The 19,856-nt window shown below is 32.6% G+C and overlaps 1 long non-coding RNA gene across 1 annotated transcript; it reads left to right on the forward strand.

Annotated features, from left to right (window-relative positions):
- Window positions 1–435: 435 nt before the first annotated feature.
- Window positions 436–4,233, forward strand: LOC109121946 (uncharacterized). Its single transcript, XR_009467457.1, has 3 exons — window positions 436–751; window positions 1,665–1,880; window positions 4,135–4,233. It is a non-coding gene; the product is annotated as an uncharacterized LOC109121946 (long non-coding RNA).
- Window positions 4,234–19,856: the final 15,623 nt, after the last annotated feature.

The following is a 19,856-nucleotide window of genomic DNA, read 5'->3' on the forward strand; positions in this document are numbered from 1 at the left end:
TAGGAAAACATTCAAGTGCTCGAATTCGAATTCAAATCAAGGGGAAAAGGGCTTAGATGCAACATAGTAAATTGTTTTGGATTTCCTTGAAACATAGTAAATTTAGTATTTTTTTCTGCAAGCGTTTATAATTAATGGACTTAGATGTGGATACCTAGATGCAGTTTTCTATTCCAATATTAGAGTTGCTATGGAAAAGATGAATGAAGGAAACCTATAAATGATGAAACTTAAGCTAGCCAAGGACGCAGAGGATTCAAGTTGGTGCCGAATCAAAGAATGAAGAATCATGCATTGCTTTCCAAATATTCCTAACTTGTAATGTTTACTTGTCACTCATTCAGCCTCTTCCATTGTAATCCTAAACTGAAACTCCCTGTAAACTATCTTGAACTATTACATTTTCATTAATAATGTTTCCAAAGTTCTCACAAGTTCTCATTTTCCTTTCCTGCTTATTTGACCTCCAATTTCCATTGTACATTCAGATGGGTCCAGCTCGACAGGAATGTTCCATTCCTTGATGAATAGATGATTTTGGCTGCAGTTGCTAGTCAAGCAATGAAAGCAAACAAATACGTACGTCTGCCCATCTGCCCATTCACGATACCTGACTTCCAATTTCAGTGGCTTACCATTTCCACTTTCAGATACTAATAGAAAATTCCTCTGAAGATGTAGGAAGGGGAAAAGAATGGTGAAGATTATATGAAAATTTTCCTACTCATAGCTGCAATCTATTCCCATGTTGGTATGTTATTGATTTCTCCAAAAGATGTTATTTTTTTCCTTTTATCTATTTGTGCAAGTTGATTGACTTCATTCTTTATACTAGCATACTTCTATCACCAATTTAGTTGTTTTTTGTAAGATGTTTCATTCATGTCTTCACCAAGAGGTGGATTTTGTGCAAGTTATGTCTTGGCATCTTCTCTTAATTTTGTTCTCATGCTGCTTTGATCCTCTGTTTTGGCAGACACAACTTTCTTCTAGCTTAGTGTGATTGACCTGACTTTACATATATACTTATGAATTGTTTTGCTGCAAAGCAATGCAGTTTCATGTATGAAACTCTGATGTGATATCTTTTGATTTTAAAATTCCGGATTGCATTTACTCTTTTCAGGAATTATATGTTACTTCTTTAGAGCTTTGAGACTAGAACAGTATCTCAAAATTAATAGAAGTTCATTGTTTGCTTATGCATGTTAACTTTAAGGACAATTTATGTTGAGGCTATAACAGTTTCATTTCGGTTTCAGTTTTGTAAGAAGGGCTGTTGGTTGCAACTCTTCTGAATTTTATTTTTATATCACAAAAATGGAAACAGAGACCATGTCATTCACAAAAGACAACTCTTATGGAGTTGATATGAGTTTCTAATTTGACACTCGAAAAGTTGAAACATAAATTTTTCCCTTTGATACCATTGAAATTCTCCTGCAGTTCTGTTCATCTCAAATGTCCTAAGCTTATGTCATTATTTTCCAAAGGAAATTTCCTATTCTAAACAAAATGTCTAAAGGAGAAAGAAGGATATTGATTCAAACTACGTAGATCCCCTGTTCTGCTATTTCATTGGTTGTATGAGTTGGAACTAAATTCTGTTTTCCCTGAACAAAAATAGAAGCAGATACCTTACTTCCTTCCCTTGTTTCATGCAGGTATGCCTGCCTACTCACAAATCAACAACGGTTATATCAATGGTTCAACAACAGTGGTAGTTGTTATATAGACAGAAATTTCCTTTCTGCATGTAGGAGGAAAAGAACAACAAGGGTGATGAATTAAAAAAATTTCCAACCAAAGCTCAGCCTATTCAAATGGTGGTTTGTTAAGGACGTCAACTGTAGATGATGGCTTTTTCTCTTTCTTTTCAAGTAAGTCTGATAGTTTTCTGCTCTGGAGGTTGATATGCTCATCTTTTGTTTCATTGTGATGGTATGGCAAAGTAAATTACTCTTCGATTGATCACTATAGCTTTTCATTGATGGTTTCACTAGAGATTGATTTGGAATGCAATTATGTATGGCATTCTCTTGAGTTCTGTTCCTCACAGTGCTCTTTTCCTCTATTCCCCTTTCTTTGTACAATTATGATATTTATATTTGTATGTATGATTTTTCAAGATGAAAGAAACTTGATCAGCATCCTATTACCTTTTGCAACATTTTGACCCTGGCATCACCTCTGTATAGTTCCAGCATGGCTTATGAACTCCTTTGCCACAAAACAAAGGCATGTGTGCATCTTGAGGTCTAGTAAGATATATTTTAGTTGCACAAAACCTTTAGGCTCCCTTTGGATCATTAAAAGAGCTAAGGACAATCATGGTAGAAATATCAAAATTCTCTTATTTGGTTTACCATGGAAAGTACAAAGCAAAATCAAGTATAATCAAATTTAACTAAAATTTTACATATTTTTTAATTCTTCATTCTTTACATAGAGGAAGAAAAAAACACGTGTTTGAAGAAACATGTATGAAAATATTATTACGTTTAATATGTATTTTATTATCTTTCTTCGTCTTTACTTTCATTCTACTTTCTCCTTTTTTCCCCTCAAATTTTCCATGATCCGAACAAAGTCCCACTGTTTTTTATTTTAGATCTTTCACAAAAATTGCTTTGAAGGAGAAAGAAGGATGTGTTTGAAAGTTTTTAAAACAAAATGTATATTACACTTAATAAACACGAAGCAATTTCCTCTTTGACCTATAATCTTCCTCTTTTTTACCATATCATTGTTGGTGCATGGATGATGTGCTTAACAAATATCCTAGCACAACAAGAATTGCATGGTGATGTTTAAGGTTGTAAATGTAATTGTATTACAATGTAGAAAATTTTTTAATTGTGATGTTTTTTTATTCGTACTTATTTTGGCATCTAGACTTAATCTTATGCATGGCATTTCCTCTGTGCTACAAAGTTTGCCTTTGGTCGGACAAAAATGATCAATGAATGTCATGATAAAGGTTTTCCTGAAGGCTTCCTGTTAATCAATTTGACCTTAACTTTCTCTAAGTTTGGGAATGATTGGGAATAATTGCAGAGTGGTTGTGGAGGGATTTTACGTGGCAAAGAATGGGAAATAAGTTAAGAATTAGAATCATGGATGATTTTCTCACCATAGTGGGTTCAGGTTAGAGAAGGTTGGGGTCATTAAATGAGGTCTTATTAGGAAAATGGCTTTATAGATCTGCAGTGGGGACCCATTGTGGAGGAAGATGGTAAGAAGGAAGTATTGGAGAAAAATGAGGTGAAGTTTATTTGGTGAGTTTGCAAAAAGGCATTGGAAATAATTGTCAAAAAATTTGATAAACCTACAACACACACATGATTGGGGTGAAAAGAACAAGCTTAGATTTTGGCTGGATGTTTTGTATAGTGATATGATCCTAAATTGAATCCTATCCATACCCAATGAAATTGTTCATGAGATGTAGAGTGGAGCTAAAGGGAGCTCTTCTTTGTAGGAAGCATAAGACAGTAGAGTGTCAAGGAAGGTATAAATTTTCATGGGGAAGACCCATTCAAATAGAGTTATTATTACTGATAATTAGGTGAACAAAGGAAATGCCCCTCCCAAATTGCTTCTATTGGATTGTTAAATAGGCAAAAAAAAAAACAGTAGATCAATTGGTGATGCATTTTTTGGTGACTACAGGTTAATGGCAATCTTGGGTGTTGTAGGTAAGGAGTTGTTATCAGGTTGTCATAGAAAAGTTGTGGCTTAGAGCATGAGTACTATGTAGATGGTAGTGATTTTAAGTTTTTAGTCTAGAATGGATGGAGAAAAAAGAAATTTAAGAAATTCTTGAGGGAAAGAGGCTCCTTTAACATATAAGAACAAAGGGGGTTCTGTCATGAGTTTTCTTGATGATGTACAACTGTCCAATGCATTCTCTTCCTTTGACAGTTATCTTTTCATCTTTTTCCTTTTCTATTTCCTTTTGGGATCCACATATACACTTTGAATCATCTATATGCTTTAAACTCTTCTGTATAGAGCAATTAAGAACATATTGTGTTTATTGATTAGATCCTTATAAACAGTTGTTTTCATTTAGTAAGATGAGTCCATTTATAGTTCATTGGCTTACAATAAGATTTTTTTCCAAAATTTCAGGCATTCATGTTTGGACACATTCTTTAGGAGGGAGGCTACAACATGGTCTTGCTCCTTCTAGAAGCTCAATAGATCTTGTTGCATTTTTGGAGTTCCAGTACTAAGGTAAGACAAAACTATAGGTATATATATATATATATGTATGTATGTATTGCTTTTGAAGCTTTAGCATGTGGACTTGGTCAATGCTATAAGCTTGTTGAACACAATTACATCTATTGGCTTCTAACTACTCCCTGTTATTTCTTCTCTCCCACTCAATGCCACAAAACTAGAATCTGCAGGTTGACTTTGGTGCATCTATTAGTGTTGGTCTCCTCAGTTCCAAAGCCTCATACTGGATAGAAGAGCCTCATTAACTCCCTAGTCATTGGAATACCTTAAAGGGGAGTTGTGGGTCTTATCAAATAGTTCAAAAAATACTTGGCTATGTGCTTCTTTTTCATTTTGTCCAAGCCACTTTGCTTGCAGATACTTCCACAAAGCTACTATTGCATTTATATTGATGGGTCTGTTATAATTTACCAATACTAATATTACAAAATTTTCATTATAATAGAAAAGACCATTTAATTATATATTTATTAAAAATTCAACTCAAATCCAATATAGCACCTATGCTACATAAGAAATGTGTTAGAGTCTTTTTTTTTTTTAATGACAACTTCAAATAATTAGGAAGAAATGGTGCAACAAGAATAAGAATTTCAAGAATATTTGAAAAACATTTATTCTAAGTAGAAGAGCAACTTTTATGTGAGTTATTGCTCTCGGAAGAGATTGGAAGCCTGGTCAACCTTGACATCTCAATCTTATTAATGCTCTCGAGTTATAAAATTGAAACATTTGTTGTTGAATCCTTAGGAAAATATTTGGATATGGAAAAGTCGTTGATTTAAAGGATGATGGAATGGAGTTCATGAGATAATGGAGATCCCAAAAACCAAAGAAATGGAATAGGCTATCTTGATCCTTATTTGAATCTTACAGTTGTTTTTTTACTATTTTATGGTGGAATAATAAATTTCAAAGTCAAATGAGGAATTTTCATTCTCAATCGTAGAAATCTACTTGAGGATGGATGGAGAAAGGATTATTTGAGTGATAACTGATAGAATAAATATGGACCGACATCATATTAACCATTGTTCAGGATTTAGCTATCTGTTTATATACGATTTCTAGTTGATCTAGAGTATGGGCCACCTAATATGTAGAGCTCAATGCTATCACGAGCCTTAGATGATGGGCCTAAGACTCGTGAGGCCCAATAACCCAATGGGTATAGTTCCTAAGGCAGGAGGGTATAAAAATAGGGTGAGGCTTTTGTCTGTTCTATTATTTTATCGCATCTTTTGAAACAAACATCTTTTGAACAAAAGGAACCTGTTCTCTCCCACTCCCATTGTCATAGAGAATCCAGTTAGAGGTGGCACCCTCTACAACCTTTGAAGATCCATACTTTTTCATCAAAAGCACAAAATGGATTCAAGTTGGTTCTCTATCTAGTGATTGTTGTTGAATATATCCAGTATCTGTGTGTTTGGTGTTAATGGAGAATATTGAAGTTTAACAATTTGGTATCAGAGCCCAAGGTTCCGATTCCATTTTCACCAAAAACAATCTTAAAAAAAAAAAATAAAAAAAGAGTATTTAAGGCGTTGTTACAAGCCTCCTTATAGGCGTTCAGATGTCGTTCAAGGGCCATCCGACGCCGTTCAGACGCCGTTTAGAGGCGTCGTTTCAGGCGCCGTTCAGGTGCCATTCAAGGCGCACCTCAGCCACCATTCTGACATTGTTTAGGCCCGATTTAGAGGCGTTGCAGCGACGTCTTTCAGGCGATGTTCTGATGCCGTTTAGGCGCAATTGGAGGCGCTACAGGCATCCGTTCTAGGCACCATTCAAGAGTCATCTTAGTTTCAAGCTACGCTGGCGATTCCAATCCACAACGTCACTGTTCTGGTGCCATTTCTAGCAAAATGGTGGCATCTTCCTTATGATGCCACTTGTAGGAACGCTGCAGACATCGTCGTTTGGCGTCATTTTCCCATGAGAAGCTCAATCTCCCTGCACTATTGCAGGGTGCTGACGCTGTTCATGGGGTTTTTCGGTTGGAAATCAGAGAGGTTTAGATGTCGTTTGGCGTCGTTTTCAGTTGAAGACGCCGTTTTGAGGATAGCTCCGGCGCCATTTTGGCGCCGTTGATGATATTGCTGCCAACGTCCTTTGCTGTCATTTGGCAGTGCCCTTTGGTTGAGTAATGTAAAGAAAATATTAGAATTTTGATAGAAACCAACTTGATGGTCATGTGGAGTCTATGGGTATTTTAATTGTGTGATCAACCTACAATCCTTTCAACTACAGATCCTAAACCATAAAGTCAGTAAAAAAATGATACAAAATATTTGATAAAATATTGGCATGGAATATTACAAAGAAATAGGCTTTAATTATCAATAGGCCACATGCCCATTCATGGCCTAAGCCAGAATGGCTACCTTAATGACCAGTGGGCCAAACCCCCCATGCAAGCAATTTTTAAAGGAATTTTCATGGACATAACCGAACCTTTTAAAGATCACATTAAAGATAATATATATATATATATATATCACTTGCATGCAAGAGAATAGGAGAAATAAACAAGTTCCATTTATTAATCATTTAGTTTATAAATTTCTTGGAATCCTCTTTCTCCAGAAATAGGATGGATTAACTTGTTTTGAGCTCTTTCTTGTAAATAAATAAATTAATAACTTGCTAAATTTGTGTTTAATATTTTAAAATAAATGAATTAGGTACGTTAATTGCCAAAGTAACTTATATTATATAATTTATTTATTTTATAATATCTAAACATGTTATTATTATTATTTTAATATAATAATAAATAAAGTAGTCATAAATATGTGACATATAATGTTTATCTTGCATTCGATATGTTAGTCCAAAGACATGCATATTGTTTTCGGTTTTATTACTTCTCAATTTTGTTTGTTTAGAAATTAATTTAGTTATAATGCCTATTGACACTTGGTGGATAGATACAAGTACAACTACTCACATAAGTGTCACTATGCAGGTTTGCCTAAAGAGTCAAATGCCAACTGATGGTGAAAGATACATCTATGTGGGAAATGGCAACAAGGCTACAATAAAGGCTATTAGTCTTTTTAAATTACAGTTAGACTCTGGATGTACATTGGATTTGGAAGAGACTTTTGTGGTACCGTCGTTTAGACGAAATTTAATTTCTGTTTCATGTCTAGACAAATTTGGATATTATTGTTCATTTAGAAATGAAATGGTTAATCTTTATCTAAATTTAAATGTTATTGATACAAGTAGTCTAACAGACAAATTATACAAATTGAACATAAAGGCCACTATGAAACCTTGCATTCAAGTAATTATGGCATTAAGCGAAAATTAACGAATGAGAATTCATCAATGTTATGGCACAAGCGTTTGGGTCATATTTCAAATCAACAGATTCAAAGGCTTGTGTCAGAAGAAATTCTTGATCCATTTGATTTCTCAGACTTTCAAGTCCGTATAGAGTGCATTAAGGGTAAACAAACAAATATGAGGAAAAAGGATGCTAATAGGTGCAACGACGTCTTGGAATTGATACATACAAACATTTGTGGTCCATTTCCTACCCCTTCTTGGAATGGACAACAATATTTTATCATTTTCATTGACGATTACTTGCGCTATGGCTATCTTTATTTGATTCATGAGAAGTCTCAATCATTGGATGTGTTCAAGAATTTCAAAGCTGAAGTTGAGAAGTGTACCTTTCTTTTCACGCGAAGCAACGTATTTGGTACATGTGTTCTTCATATGACCAACCTTCTTGCAAAAGAAACAAGTTATCTCCTTATCTTGTTTATTCTGCACATTTTTCTTTGATGTCCCAGAAACTGCAATTTGTTTTCCTTTATTGTCCTTCTTTCTTTTCTTGTTGGTACCAAATCCCTGATATGTGGAAGCCAAGTGAGCACTTTCTATCTTTTCTTGTTTCAATCTCTCATTCTCTTGTACACACTAAGCAATAAGCTCATTCAAAGTCCATTTTTCCTTTTGTGTGTTGTAACTGATTTTGAATGGACTAAATTGTGTAGGTAGAGAGATCAAGACCAAGTGCATGAGTATGTCCTCCGAAAACTCTAACTTTAGTGCCTTGAGTCTCGTCACAAGATTAGACATTTCCATAATGTACTACCTTATATTCTCTTTCCCTTTGTATCGCATGGAGACAAGCGTACTAAGAATAGTGCTTGTCTCAACCTCTTTGTTTGCAGCAAATCGATTTGCTATCTGGTCCAAGAATGCCTTGGTTCGGGTTTCCTCAGGTATTGCACCTCTTATAGCTTCTAGAATTGAGTGCTTCATTATCATAAGACTCATGCGATTGGATCGCTCCTATTTTTCCATAGTAGACCTTTGCTCAACAGTGATGGCACTAGTAAGGTTTGGAGGGCGATCCTTTCTTTATGCATAGTCTAAATCCATGCACCCGAGCACAATTATAACGTGCTCCTTCCATTTCTTGAAGTTTGTGCCATTAAGCACAAGAATGCTATTGACATTTGCAAATATAGAAGATGTTGAATTCATAATAATAAAGCTCACAATTAGTCACATAAACATCATACATACATGAATAAATAAACATCATACAAGATACCTAGCACAAACATTAATATTCGGTGTTTGGACAAAAACATCAACTTGTAATTGACATCCTTATACAAAATTAATTCATAAATATTTGATGGAGTGTGGTATCGTTCCTTAATACACCATGCTAGGGACTCCAAACGAAAATGGTATAGTAGAAAGGCGAAACCGTACTCTTAAGGATATGGTAAGAAGTATGATCAATCATTCCACATTCCCAGAACCACTTTGGGGCAAAGTTGTCAAAACTGCAGTTTACATTTTGAATAGAGTCCCAAGCAAAGAAGTAGCCAAAACCCCATATGAGTTATGGACTAGCAAGAAACTTAGTATTAGTGTAGACCCTCAATTTTGTCCCTTTAGCACATGTCTTTAAATTCATTTTCAGTGTTCCACAGTAGTTCCTTAATGGTCCATTGCTACTCATACTACTTACCTTTTTTGAGCCACCTCGAAGACTTTGGTTGAGGGATTTATCCAGTTCCACATTATGACCTTGGATGCCCTTCAAGTTTAGATTAGGCTCCAGTTAGGTACACTTTAGGTTGGACTTAGTTAGGCCCACCTATTCTCACCCTAGGCCCGTATAAGTATACTTAGCCCATTAGACATCACCATAAGCCTATTTAGGACACTTAGTTCACTTAGGCCCACTTAGTCCATTAATGTAGACTTAGATACCATCCTAAACATCCTAGACACCTCCCGACTTGTACACATTCACCCGAGGTCACCTAAACACTTTTTCAGAATAGGTCACTTAGACACTTCTTTTGGCATAGTTCACTTAGGCATGTTTTTTATTTTATTTTTCCGAGATAAGATGAATATTAGCTTGACTATATATTGCATGAAATGAAATTTTATTTTTTTATTTTTGAGGGTTTGAGTTTGACATTTAAATTATTATAATCCGTTGCATCAATTTTAAATTTTTTCTATTTTTTCTTCCTAATTGCATATGTCCAATATTTATTTTTATGCCCTTATCAATCTATTTTTTTATTTACTCAATTATTTATTCATTCTTTAATTCCATGAATTGACATCTTGGATTCTATAGCTATGTGATTTGATTTTCTACTTGATTTTATTCTACTCCTAAATAAGTGATTTTTTTCTTTGAACTTTATTTTATTTTTTATTTTTTATTTTGCATGAGAATGGGAAAACTACCAATTGGTCCTAGAGAGGAATGAGGGCTGATCATGTTGTTCTTTGAGTGGAGAAGGCACAACACTTTGGGAGCATTCAGCACGCACCCTTGAGGAATCCCAGACATGCGGCTTGCATTCTTAATCTAACCGCACCACATAAGGACAACGATTTGAATGAATTCATGCACCATTCACTCATTCTAAATAAGCAGTCTACCATGTTGCCTATAGGAAGGAAGTGGCCATTTTGTGCACAACACGCATATAGTGGGCTGTAACAGAGATTCTTTTTGTTTTTAGAAAGAAAAGTCAACATGCTTTATCACTTACCAAATAAGACACGACTGCATCCTTAGAGAAATCTCCAAGTAAGCCACACATGTATAGACTTCCTATATTCACGCGCATTTCTAGAAAGGAAACAAAGAATTCCATAGAAAGGATGGGTTGCCATATAAATATTAAAAAAAAATGACAAAATGAATGGGGAGGAACAAATTTTTTAGGGAAGAGACACGCATAGAGAAAAATAGTCTTCGGCAAAGAAATCCACACAGAGAAAAATACTTTTGGGCAAGGAAGTTCACACGCAAAGGAGAATTTTTTGAAAGGAGGACATGCACAAGAATTTTGGGAGGAGAACAGAAGATTTCAGATGAGAAACAGGTTGCCACTTTGATACATCTAGAGAGTCTTATTTCCGATACAACACGGGTTAGTTTTCGTTTCCGATAGAGCATATTTTTTTAGTTTAGATTTTAGTCCACTGGTTTAATTAATTCTTTGTGATAAATTCTTTTAAATATCAATTCGTACAAATCTTTTATTTTTCTTAGATTAGATTTTTTTTTTTTGTGGTTATAGTTCATTAGTTCCATGCTAGTTTATCTTAATTTATATGACAGTTTAAATAAAGTTAGTGTTTTTTTTTTAATTTCAATTAGTTTGATTTTAATTTGTTTTTAGTTTAAATACATTTGTTGATTTTAATTCTTTAGTTTAAATAATCATATTGAATAAAGTTTGTGTTTTTAATTCCAATTAGTTTGATTTTAATTTGTTTTTAGTTTAAATACATTTGTTGATCTTAATTCTTTAGTTTAAATAATCATATTGAATAAAGTTTGTGTTTTTAATTCCAATTGGTTTAATTTTAATTTGTTTTTAGTTTAAATACATTTGTTGATCTTAATTCTTTAGTTTAAATAATCATATTGAATAAAATTTGTGTTCTTAATTCCAATTAGTTTGATCTTAATTTGTTTTTAGTTTAAATATATTTGTTGATCTTAGTTCTTTAGTTTAAATAATCATATTGAATAAAGTTTATATTTTTAATTTCAATTAGTTTGATTTTAATTTGTTTAAATACATTTGTTGATCTTAATTCTTTAGTTTAAATGGTCGTATCAAATAAAGTTTGTGTTTTTAATTCCAATAATATTATTAAATAGAATTTAATTTCAATTTAGTTTGATTTTAATTTATTTTATAATTTGAATGCGTTCATGATTTTAATTCAATTGTTTAATTAACCCTCTTAGACAAATCCCATATTTTTAATTTCGATTTTAGTTTAATTTTATTTTTTTAATTAATTTATTTGTTTAAATATATTTGCAATTTCAATTTGATAGTTTAGCCAATCTTATTAGATGATGTTAATGTTTCTGATTTAATCTAATGTCAATTATTTTTAGTATTGGATGTGTTTGTGCGTTTCTAAATTCGTTAATTTTGATTTTAATCCATTTATATCCAATTTAGTAGTTGATCACAATTTTAGTTAATTAATTTAGTCAATCACATGATATCATATTCACATTTTAAGTATGAAAATTTCATATTTGATTTGTCAATATTTAGTATGAGTTTTTTTGGATAATCAATCTAGTTCATTGCATGTTATTGTTTTCATATTTTCAAGTTTGCTAAACTTTGGTTTTTTTTTTTTTAATTTATCATATTTTGTTAGAGTGCTAATTTACTTTAATTGATTCCACATTATTGTCTCCATATGCTAAATTTGTTGACTTTAATCCTCGATTGTTCTTTTCTATCATGTGTTTCTTGAAATCTAGATGTTAGTTTTGGATAATATTTGTGTTAGTTTGTTTGATTAGGAAATCATTAGTTTGACGCATTAGTGATTGTTGGTTAAATATTTTTTTTAGGACCATTGGAAACCCATGAAGGTTGGCCCTATTCTCATCAGTTTAATTGACATGATTTTCAAAATCTTTATTTTGTGATCTTCGTTCCCTTTTTTTTTATTGATATTTTGTTTTCTATGTTTTGTTATTTTAAAAAAAATTAATTTCTTTTATTTTAAAACAAAAATACTTTTCTCAAAAGATTCCTTTAAAAATCTATTTCAAAAACTCATTTAGAGTCTTCAGGATCAAAATCTCTTCTTTTTTTTTAAAATAATGTGCAACCATATCTTGATCGGTTTGCATCTTTCTTGGTTTTAATTTAATGAAAATTTTGGTTTCGAACAAAACACAAACCAAAGCTTCTGGCCTCAAATAAATGGGATAATTCTAGGCTAAATTCATGTATATTAATTTGGGGAATTGGTGAAACCCCTACATAAGAAAATCTTTTCAATACTTATTTTTGCTACCACTCTTTCCATTTGTCTTAATCATATCTATCTATTTTTTTAGGAATTATATACAAGATGCGTGTGATACTTGATTATTTTGTACATTTTGAATCATTTTTTCTATGCTAATTAGATATGCATGTTAGGATTTCTTGTTTTATTATTTATTAATTAACCCCTCATGCCCTGAGGAAGCGAATTACGAGTTATCTATGCTATCTAGGTACGTCCCCTATCACCTACTTTCTAAATTCTGTAAATATGATTGTCATTGTGAACTATGCATATGTTTGACAATGCTTAGGTGCTTTGATATATTTGTTTCATTGTTCAATCATTTATGATAAAACGCATGTTGGGTGATATATTATTTAAACTAACCATTGATGTTTTATGATAGTGCTCAAGAAGTGGTCTAGGTACGCACCCTAAATCTTTTATATGATTATGATTGGTTTTCTTGTTAGGCATGTTATTTTTTAAATCACCTAGCCTTCTATAGTTAACCGATTAATTGCCACATTTCCCTCAACTTAGTCAGTAGAGACCTTTGTAGGGCTTAGAGGGGTACTACCTTTTAGAGGTATATTTGTTGCCAATAAGTAACCTGATCTCCGGACTTAGACTCGAGTTTTTCAAAGACATGTTTTTTCCAAAGACATGTTTTTTCCAAAAAATTATGGAGTCATTTTTTAAGGTTTTATTTCTTGCTTTATTTTCCTTTTCAAAAATAAAATAAAATAAGTGGTGACTCCGACTTTTCCAAAAATTATTTTTTCACAAATAAAAGTGAGTCTTGCTAATCGAGTGGGGGCACACGTGAAAAATACGGGTCCACAATTAGGCACTTGCATGTCTGGGGTTGTCCAACTGAAGCTAGGCCTTACAAGCCAAATGAAAAGAAATTAGACTCCAGATAGTGAGCTGCTACTTTGTAGGGTATTCTGAAATGTCAAGAGGTTTCAAATTTTATGACCCCTCAACTAGATCTTTCTTTGAAATGGGTAATGCTAAGTTCATTGAGGATGTTGAGTTAAGTGGGAGAGAGCCATTAAGAAAGGTGATCTTTGAAGAGGAATTTGTTAATATTCCTATTATTATGACTGGACATGGTCATATTATGTTTGATGACACTATTCAAAATGTACATTCGATAATAGAGATTCCTCCTGCTCAAGTTATGGAACTGATTCAAGTTCATGAAGAGGTAACTCAACAACCTCAAGAACCTCAAGTACAAGTGCCACTGAGGAGATCCACTAGAGAAAGGAGAAGTACAATTTCATATGATTATGTTGTATATATCCAAGAACATGAGTTTGACATGGGTCTGGAAGACGATCCAATTTAAATTAGTCAAGTCAAACAAAGTTCTGACTTTGAAAAGTGGATAAAAGCCATGAAGGATAAGATGAAATCAATGAAGGACAATGGTGTTTGGGACCTAGTAGAGTTGCCTGGAGGTGTAAAGCTGATTGGTTGTAAATGGATTTTTAAGACCAAGCGGGATTCAAAAGGCAACATTGTTAGATATAAGGCACGCCTAGTCGCAAAAGGTTTCACTCAAAAGGAAGGCATTGATTATAAGGATACTTTTTCACCGGTTTCATCAAATGACTCCTTTAGAATCATCATGGCACTTGTAACTCATTATGATTTAGAGCTACATCAAATGGACGTTAAAACTATGTTTCTTAATGGCAATACGGATGAGACAATATACATGGTGCAACCGGAGAACTTTGAGTCTAATGATTCAAAGCAACCTGTATGCAGATTAAAAAGGTCTATATATGGTTTAAAGCAAGCATCCCGACAATGGTACCGAAAGTTTGATCAGGTGATTACTTCATTTGGTTTTAAGGAGAACACCGTTGATCAATGCATATACCTCAAGTTCAGTGGGAGCAAATTCATTATCTTGGTGTTATATGTTGATGATATTCTTCTTGCAAGTAGTGATGTGGGACTTTTGCATGAAACCAAGCGATTTCTATCTAGTAAATTTGACATGAAGGATCTTGGTGATGCATCTTTTGTATTGGGTATACAGATCCATAGGGATCGTTCAAGAGGTATTCTTGGGCTATCACAAAAGGCTTACATCGATAAAGTGTTGAGTAGATTTGGCATGAGTAATTGTGCATTAGGAAACACGCCTGTGGCAAAAGGCGATAAATTTAGTTTGCACCAATGTCCGAAAAATGAACTTAAGAAGAAGGATATGGAGAGGTTTCCCTATGCCTCGGTAGTAGGAAGTCTCATGTATGCACAAGTTTGTACGCATCCGGATATTGTGTACATTGTTGGAATGTTAGGTAGATATTTGAGTAACCTAGGTATGGATCACAGGAAAAAGGCAAAACGGGTTATGTAGTATTTACAAAGAACTAAAGATTACATGCTCACATATTGTAGATCCAGTCATTTAGAGATCGTGGGATATTCTGACTCCAATTTCGCGGGATGTCTTGAACGCAAGAGATCCACTTCAGGCTACATCTTCATGTTGGCTGGAGGAGCAATTTCATGGAAAAGTGTTAAACAAACACTTATTGCTTCTTCCACCATGGAGGTAGAATTCATAGCTTGCTACGAAGCATCAAACCATGGGATATGGCTACGAAATTTTGTCACTCAATTGCGAATCGTTGATGGGATTGAGAAGCCATTGCGAATCAATTGTGATAATAAGGTCGCAGAATTGTATACTAAGAACAACCGAAGTTCATCAAAGTCTAAACACATTGACATCAAGTTCTTGGTTGTGAAAGAAAGAGTTCAGAGTCTTCAAGTATCGATTGAACACATAAGCACAAACTCCATGATTGCGGATCGACTCACTAAGGGTTTGCCACCCAAAGTATATCATGAGCACATCACACATATAGGTGTTGTACACATTGATGATGTGCTAGTATAGTTGGAGTTTGTATTTAGATTTTGTGTTTATTTTCTTGATGTGATATTATGTTGTGTTATCTGTACAGACCTTGATTTTAAAGATTATTGTATTTATATTCTCTGAATTGAAATGATGACTTTCAGAAGCAGTTTAGCATCAAGTGTTGAAAGTGGTATTTGACTATTTTTAGTTGTAAAGTAGGATCAATTGGAAATAGACATAGTAAAGATCACATTCTATGTAATTTCCATGCTACACATCCATACTTGATCCATGTTGCTAATTTTGTTAATGTTGTGATCATTGATTGGTTTAGTTATGATTATGATTAACGAAGGCCGCTTTAATCCTATGCTAACATAATTAGTAGACCGGAATGTTTAAGGATATTTGAATAGGATAGCAAAGATGAGCTCAATAAGGTACTATCATGAATATTGTTTTGTAATATATGTGGTCTAAGTGGGAGATTGATAGAATAAATGTGGACCGACATCATATTAACCATTGTTCAGGATTTAGCTATCTGTTTATATATGATTTCTAATTGATCTAGAGTATGGGCCACCTAATGTGTAGACCCCAATGCCATCACGGGCCTTAGATGATGGCCCTAAGACTCGTGAGGTGTAATAGCCCAATGGGTATGGTCCCTAAGGTAGGAGGGTATAAAAATAGGGTGAGGCTTTTGTCTGTTCTATTATTTTATCGCATCTTTTGGAACAAACATCTTTTGAAACAAAATGAACCTGTTCTCTCCCACTCCCATTGTTAGAGAGAATTCAGTTAGAGGTGGTGCCCTCCACAGCCTTAGAAGATCCATACCTCTTCATCAAAAACACAAAATGGATTCAGGTTGGTTCCCTATCCGGTGATTGTTGTTGAATATATCATGTATCTATGTGTTTGGTTTTAATGGAGAATATTGAGGTCTAACAATAACAAGTTGAGATTGAAGGAGTTGCTGAAAAGAAGTGGAAGCACTAACCCCTTCAATCATGTCCTCACATTATGTGACATCTTGTAAGCATATTCACAACTCATATTCACTTTTCATACTAGTTTGTTGTGGAAACGGTTTTTGATAAGTGTACACAATTTTAAAAAATTATTTGTAAACTATAGTAGTGAAGAAAATATTTTTGAATCTTTAATAGTTTTTGCTGAATAGGAAAAAGAGTTTATCATATAATTTGATTCGGCTCTTATAAAGACGATTTCTAAAAATTCATATATTTAGGCAAAAATCATCTTTTGAAGAGCTCATCCTTAAATGTTCTTTAAAAAAATCAAAGCAGAAATCATTTCTTCAAGAAAAGATTTTTTTTTTTTTTAAAGAAATTATATGCAAAATTTATCTCTTGAAGAGATGATTTCAAAAAATTAATTTTAAAGAAAAAAATATTTTTATGCTACATGTTTTTGTATTATTATGTGTTGTAAAATTAATTAATTTTATTTATTAAATTCAATACATAAAAATAATTATAATTATTTTTGATATATTACTCATAATTATAATATTTATAAAAATATAAATTATATTTATCATCTTATATTCATTAAAATAATATTTTGACCATTATCTTGAATTTTATCATTCAATTAATTAAATTAATTATTATTAAATTAAATATAAATTAATTTAATTTTATACTCATAATTTTATCCTTTTGTTCTTTCTACTATAAATACCGGTTTAGGTTTATTCAATTCTCTTGACCTCGGTCTCCATTATCATTCTTCATCTCATTCAATTTTGGTTGGATCTCTACGAAACCATCTGACCCAACTTCTTCTTCTTCATTTATTTATTTATTTATTTATTTATTTTTTATCATCCCTAATATCTCGGTCTCAATCTACGAGACCATCTGACCGAACTTCTTGCTATCCTCAGTCACTATAGTGTTTATGACTTGTTCTATTATACTCCTCAAGCTGTTGTTGTAGAGGGGCCAGCTGCCTTCTCTTCTGCTTTGACACAGCAATTTGATTAGGCCCAAATGCCATAACCACCCCTTGACTGTTACCAAGGAGTGAAATACATGTCATCCTAAATTCCATACATTTTCTAAAATGGACCTATATTCAGCAGCTGTATTGGAATACATGTTATCAGCATGCTTTCATCATTTTCATTTCTTATATTCTCAAAAAATCATAAAAGAATTTTCATGTCCCCCTTACCAAACAGACCCTCGAATTAATTTAGCACTTGACATCATTTCTCAAATATTTGCGTGAAAACGATGAGAACGATATCAAGAATGTCAAGAATATTGATAAGAACTATGAGAAATCTACTTATAAGACTCAAAGCATCAAATATGCATAGAAACCATGTACAAAAATCCCATCAACATAAAATCACAGGTCTTTGTTGATTTGCAGAGTATATATATTCAATATGAAAAACAAATACACAAATTTATGTGATTGACACAGTCTTTTCCCTTGAGACTTACTTTACCTAAAATCTAACAGCTTCTGGGTCCTAGAGATGTTCCAACAGCTTCTGGCCATACTGCCGGCTCTGGTTTGATAGGATCATTATTCTTGATTATTGTCCTTAGGCATCACATTCAAAATTCAACTATAGCAGATGTCTCTTCTAGTTTGGCCTTTTCAAACTTGGGTGCTTTGGAACTATTCCCCGTAATGAGAATTCAAGCTTATAAAATCTTTTAAGACCAGCACTTCTATCATAAATCTTGGTTGTCTCGACACTTGTACTACGAATAGACCCACCAAATTGATTTTTTAATTTCTCCCCTTGTAAATTATAGTCAACAAGATTCTCATTCAACTTAGTTTGGGCTAAAAACAATTGCAGACTATCAAGAATATTGTAATGTCGTAATATGTAGACCGATATTAATATCCAGGTTTAAGGCTTTGGTGGATAAATGAAGGGTATGGACACATGTCCTTAGATGAGAGTTGCAAAATACTTTTTCGGTTGTTAATGTTATAGGTTTCAAAATGAAACTTATCAAGAAATTAAGGTATATGATGTTGTATTTGTTGATGGGTGTTAATATAATTGTTCATGTTTGAGTATAACCATGGAATTCTTTCAATTTTTTAATATCAAGTTAGAGGGGAGCAAGAAGGAAGGAGTTGAGTTATGGTGTTACAATTAAGGGATTTGGGATTTGTGTTTTTGTAGTATAGGATTTTGTGATATTGAAAAGTTCTTTAATATTATAAAAATTGAGAACTAAAATTGTGTGAAATAATTATTGTTTTGTTCTATGATTTTTATAGCAAAAAGTTTCTAAGGTTATAAAGGTCGTTCATAGAGGAAAAAGATAACTTACAAAAGTTAAACCAAAACTAAAAAATGTTAAATTGAAAATAAGGGAAGAAAAGTTAGCACATGGTTTTGTGGGGTTGATGTCATGCCCCAAGACCCATTTCAAAAGTGTCACGGTTATTTCACACCTAAAGCCTAAAGACTCAAAGTGTAAATGACTCAAACAATTGTAATTTAATGTTATCGATTACCAAATTTTTGTTCAGAATAGTAAAACATCCTATAATCCTTATAACTCAACTTTTTAAAAAAAAATTAAAAAAATTAACTAACATACCAACCACTATGCTGTCATCCAAACAACTTAAAAAATTCTTAAAAAGGTCAAACAATAATTAATTTTATCTAACGTAACATTTAAATAATGTTCAAAATAAAAGTTTAAACCACAAATCCTAATAAAAACAAATTCCTATTCTAACTAAACACATACATTAAAGGAATATTTGAATTGAATTTTACCACAAACTTATCAAAATTTCAAATTATTATTCATGACAAAAACTAGGGTAGCTTCAATATAAAAAAACCACAAATCATAGGTTTATTGATGAGTCTCAACTATCAAAATATAAAAAGGTTTTTTTTCTTAAATTTAATAGCATGCATTCTTTTTATTTTCACTAAAATTAGAACCTAAAAAGTTCACAAAATATCATATAAAAGTGTACTTCTACTTACTCAACTCTATTTTTCAAACTATCGACCAATAGTTTAGAAGTCAAGTTGTTTATATGGTGAAAAGTCCATCTTTACTGTTTATTTTGTACTGATGGTTTAATTTTTCTTCGATAACTATCATTGATTGATTGTGATTTTCTTATATTCAAACTCATTAAATCAAAGGAAAACTCTAAAGTATTATAGTGGTACCTATCAAATAAAAGATTTACATCATTCAATATGAATGAGGAGATCTAAATCGTTGAACAATAGTATAAATGAATAAAATTTAGGTACAAAGATATAAATAAATTAGACTAAAATATAAATAATAAAACAAAAAAAATATTTTATATTACTTTATCGATGATGTCTTTTCAACAA

Source organism: Vitis vinifera, chromosome 13 (genome assembly GCF_030704535.1).
Source record: "Vitis vinifera cultivar Pinot Noir 40024 chromosome 13, ASM3070453v1".
In the NCBI taxonomy this organism is placed as follows: domain Eukaryota; kingdom Viridiplantae; phylum Streptophyta; class Magnoliopsida; order Vitales; family Vitaceae; genus Vitis; species Vitis vinifera.